We start from the raw sequence: 4,752 nt of genomic DNA, 5'->3' as shown, positions 1-4,752 counted from the left end.
CCGTGGAATTTTCAGATGCTGAAATGTGCAGGTGAGGGCTCCCAAGAGTAAGAGAGCTCGTGCAGAATTCCTTCCTCTGCTTCTTCCACTCAGGCAGGGCAGTAATGCCCAATTATTACCACCTTTGTTTGCAAAAGATACTTGCATCCTTAATTTCATCTGTTTCTCAATTAAAACATCTTTGGTGCCTTTTATTTCCACTTCCCCTAATTGTGACCATTCTTGCCTTTGGGGTAATTGTTGTTTTCTAAGATTTATTATTATTATTATTATTATTATTATTATTATTATTAATTTGAGAGAGAGAATCAGCAAGTGAGAACTCTGAGGAGAGGGAGTGGAAGGGAAGAAGCAGACTCCTGGCTGAGCCAGGATCATGAACTGAGCTGAAGGCAGATGCTTAACTGAGTCCCCCACCGGCCCAGGTCATTGATTTTTTAGGTGCCCGTATATTGCACATGACTCCATACATGTAAATGATCGCTTCCTAATTGTCAATTCAATTTATTCATTCATTTATGAAAAGCTCTTTATTTTACATTATGACTAGTTACCGGCCACAAATTGCTTGTTGAACTAATACATAAGTTAATGAATTCCGACTCCTAGAGTTTTCCACTAACCAATAAACAATGAAGCTCATTCGATTTAAGTAAACATTCAAACTGAGAAGTTTTAAAATTTCTATGCAAACTTAAGAGTTTTAGCCATTACAAATGCTTTGTGGAATAAAACAAATTTGAAAAAGGATGAAAAGTGTAGGATCTAAATAGAAACCTCAAATTTGAATAGCTGCTCTTACCTGACATAGTCGCTTTCAAATATCTTCTAGTAGCAAACAAACAAAAAATAATAAGATTTTTCCATAGGATAAATATACTTTGGGGGAAATAGTGAGACAATTGACAAATGATTTTTGGGGAAACCGTAAAATTCTCAAAGTTTTTATTATGGTGATCTGGGGAAAAATAATATTTAGTAGCACAACCAATAAAATTCCAGGAAGTAATAATCTAGATTATTTCCGAGCACATAACCCTTCTAGTTTTAATGCAGTACACATTTACCAAATTAAATCTTCCAATCAGCTATTTAGTGTCTGCAAATCATTCTGATAGTCTCAACGATGCCTTTTAAATCTCTCTCCCTCGTCAGCTGATATGCTAGTTCCCTGACCAGTTTCCTGCCAATTGGCCCAGTATTTACAGTTATCTGTCTAAATTCATGTGTTAATTATAGGATTTTCGAAAGTGATCACTGATCACTGATTTCTTTTTCACGTCTGCAAAAGGACTTAACGGTTTCCATATTAATTCGTTTTCATGATATCTCATTTCAAACTGGACCCCGCAGTATATTTTACTTTTACTTTGAGCGGCAAAATAGACCACTGATGAAAGAGGATTCATCCAATTACTACGAGCAAAGTAGCTCTAACTTGCTTCAGATATCCACTAGCAAGATATAAAATGACACTTCCCGGACACATCAGTAGCACAATAGGGCCTTTATTGATTTTCATATCATGTTCTTCAGTCTGAAATGGCTCTCTTGAGGACTCCACTTCCCAGCAGGAAAAAATTGCCTTTTCTACGTTTGAATTCTCAGGTCTCTTAATGCATCCCTAGCTGGAGACAGTGTCATTTTAGTTCTATTTCTTTGTAGTTGATGTGTCTACACCTTGCTATTGTAGTGCCCTAATGGATCCTAGGGTTGTAGGTCAAAGTATGAAAACAAAAAATGAAATTGCTTAGCCTGCGAATCAATAAAAAAGACTCTTAACACTTTTTCTAAGTATAAAATGTGCAACCAATGAAGTGTGATAAGTGCATTCAACCTTGTACTAAAACTATAAATAGAGTATTTCTAAGTCTTGGCATTTATATACTCAAAATGAAGATAAACGGTTACTTTTGTTGCTCAATGTACGATACCTAGATCAAGAGAACCAACGAAAGTGCATTTGTTATGTTGACTAAAATGTTGAATTATAATCTCTTCGAAAGTTACCTGGGAATGGCATTGAATGTCATTCTATTGTCGTCCACCCTAAATAATCTAATTTGATTTAAAATTCTTTGGAATAAAACTACTTCAAGGAGAACTGTCTTCATTTTTTAACTTGACCTTCCTGAAATCATCTATTAGACAGCTAAAATTGCTTTTAGTGATTGCTATATAATAAAAAAAATTCGGTTTGATATTGAGATAAAATATAGAGAGTAAAAATAGCACCATAATATTTCCATGTGAGAACAAAATGCCTTTATCCATAGTCTTCAAATTTACTTCTAATAACTAAATTTTTTACAGAGTTGACATTTTTTATTATCTAATAATTTCATTAGTCAACAGTTAATGGATTTATTATATAACCACTCTATCCCCTAGAAATAACCCACAAGTTATTATCAAAGGAACAGCAGTTTCAGAAAAATCTATTTTTTCGCCAATTCAAGTTCTATATTAACCTTTTTTCCAAGAGTTGTTATAAAACACAAATTCAACAAATTTTTATTTCTGTTCTTTCCATTTCTAATTTCTTCACAAAATCTGAACTAATTGCCTTACTTAAAATATCACATAAGTGAAAAATCCCTACAATAGGTGGGATAAACCTCTTTCAATGATTTTTTAAAAGATTTTTTTCTATGGCCCTTTAGTAATAATAACCATCTAACTCATATTGCCTTTTAATTACCTGAATTCTCATTGACCCCTCAAAACAATCTTCCTTAAAGGAATAGTAAATATTTTTGAAGCCTTACATGATCATATCAGTAGTTGAAATAAATAACCATTTTAATATGTAGGCCACCCTAAGCTCATGAAATGTTATAGAGAACTTTATAAATTAATGTCACCAAACACACTGGCTATTTTGAAAAGCATAATCTTTTACTAATTGCTAATTGTTAATCCTCACATATATTTTTATAGTAATGGTTAGTTTAAGGGAATGGAATTGTTTTTTGTTGTTTTTTTTTCTTGACGATAATGTGCAAAAAAATGGAAGACTTCATGAATTTGTGTGTCATCCTTGTGCAGGGGCCATGCTAATCTTCTGTGTATCACTCCAATTTTAATATATGTGCTGCTGAAGTGAGCACTTGGTGTTTTTTACTAAAACAGGTTATGTAAAAATGCATTTAGCATACAAGTGGTTGCTCATAGTATACGTAAATGGGAAAACATGCCTCAGACATCTAGAAGTAAATTAATACCACTATTCTAACTGTGAAACTTTTGGGAAGAAGGCATATTTGAGAACAGTAAGAGAAGTAATTAGAGGGAAGAGTATTTGTTTCATTGAGGGAGCACATGCCTGAGACATCACGCCTACTCAAAATAGGAGTGAATGTAAAACACCTTGACTGGCCACTAAAAATTGTCTTAGCCATTCAGATAGAGATGTAAGTTATATTTAAAGACCTGAAGGACACCTGGGTGGCTCAGTGGTTGAGCGTCTGCCTTTGGCTCAGGGCAGGATCCCAAGATCCAGGGATTGAGTCCTGCATCAGACTCCCCACAGAGATCCTGCTTCTCCCTCTGCCTGTGTCCTCTCTCTCTGTGTCTCTCATGAATAAATAAATAAAATGTTTTTAAAAAAACACCAAAGAAAAGCCATAGAGTTTTCATGCAAATTAACAAAAAAACAAATGGGTACCAAATTTCTCTGGACTAAGGATGTGATTGAGAAATCATCATGAATCAAAATGCGATGTTAACAAAAATAATTGCAAAAGAAAAGCATATAGAATATTATTCAAATAAAAAAAAGAATATTATACAAATCATTACTGGCCAAGGGCTTAAGAAATCGACTTAGAATTCTGTGATACCATATCGGGTTTTTTAAAAGATTGTATTTATTCATTTGACAGAGAGAGAGAGAGTGTGTGTGCATAAGTAGAGGGAGTGGCAGGGGGAGGCAGAGGGAGAAGCAGGCTCTGCACAGAGCAGGGAGCCCAACGCAGGGCTGGATCCCAGGACCCTGGGATCCTGACCTGAGCTGAAAGGTTAGGGTTAGACCCATTGAGTCACCAAGGCACTCCTCTGTGAAACCTTTCAATGCCAGTACTATTGAAATCTCCATTTGGTCTTTGTTGGAAGATATTCAAAATAAGGAAAGCATCATGATTGAAAATTTGAGTCTTATGAAAAGTTGATGGGTATTGATGACCATATAAAATAGAAAATATACAATTTTAATAAAGTGATGTCTATTTGATTTCTCTCGGTAAGTAACACCCACCACCTAAGACCAGCAGCTAACCATAATCACTATAGTGAATTGGCTATAGCTTCTCTTTTAATCAAACTGTGCACTGAAAATATGTCTTCCAATATTTCCAACATTAAAACAAATGTGTTTTTATTAAAATAAAATAATGCAATCGTAAACATGTACTCATTTCTCATTTAGCATTTACTTTGGGTGGTATTATAAAATTTGAAATTAAGGGATTCCTGGGTGGCTCAATGGTTTAGAGCCTGCCTTTGGCTCAGGGCATGATCCTGGAGTGTCGGGATTGAGTCCCGCGTCTGACTCCCTGCATGGAGCCTGCTTCTCCCTCTGCCTGTGTCTCTGCCTCTCTCTTTCTCTCTCTCTCTCTCTCTTTCTCTCTCTCTCTCTCTGTCTCATGAATAAATAAATAAAAACATTTAAAAATTTTTGAAATTACATACACATACACAAAAGTGTTAGATAAAATATTTCAAACATTTCATGCTTCCTTAAAGATAGAATCA

General features: G+C 34.8%; 1 non-coding gene across 1 annotated transcript; it reads right to left on the bottom strand.

The window, feature by feature from the left end:
- Positions 1–3,003: 3,003 nt before the first annotated feature.
- Positions 3,004–3,110, bottom strand: LOC144305642 (U6 spliceosomal RNA). Its single transcript, XR_013372660.1, has one exon. It is a non-coding gene; the product is annotated as a U6 spliceosomal RNA (small nuclear RNA).
- Positions 3,111–4,752: the final 1,642 nt, after the last annotated feature.

The sequence above is a fragment of the Canis aureus genome, chromosome 35 (assembly GCF_053574225.1).
Source record: "Canis aureus isolate CA01 chromosome 35, VMU_Caureus_v.1.0, whole genome shotgun sequence".
NCBI lineage: Eukaryota > Metazoa > Chordata > Mammalia > Carnivora > Canidae > Canis > Canis aureus.
Note: the sequence above shows the minus strand (reverse complement) of the source record. Positions and strands in the feature narration are given on the sequence as shown.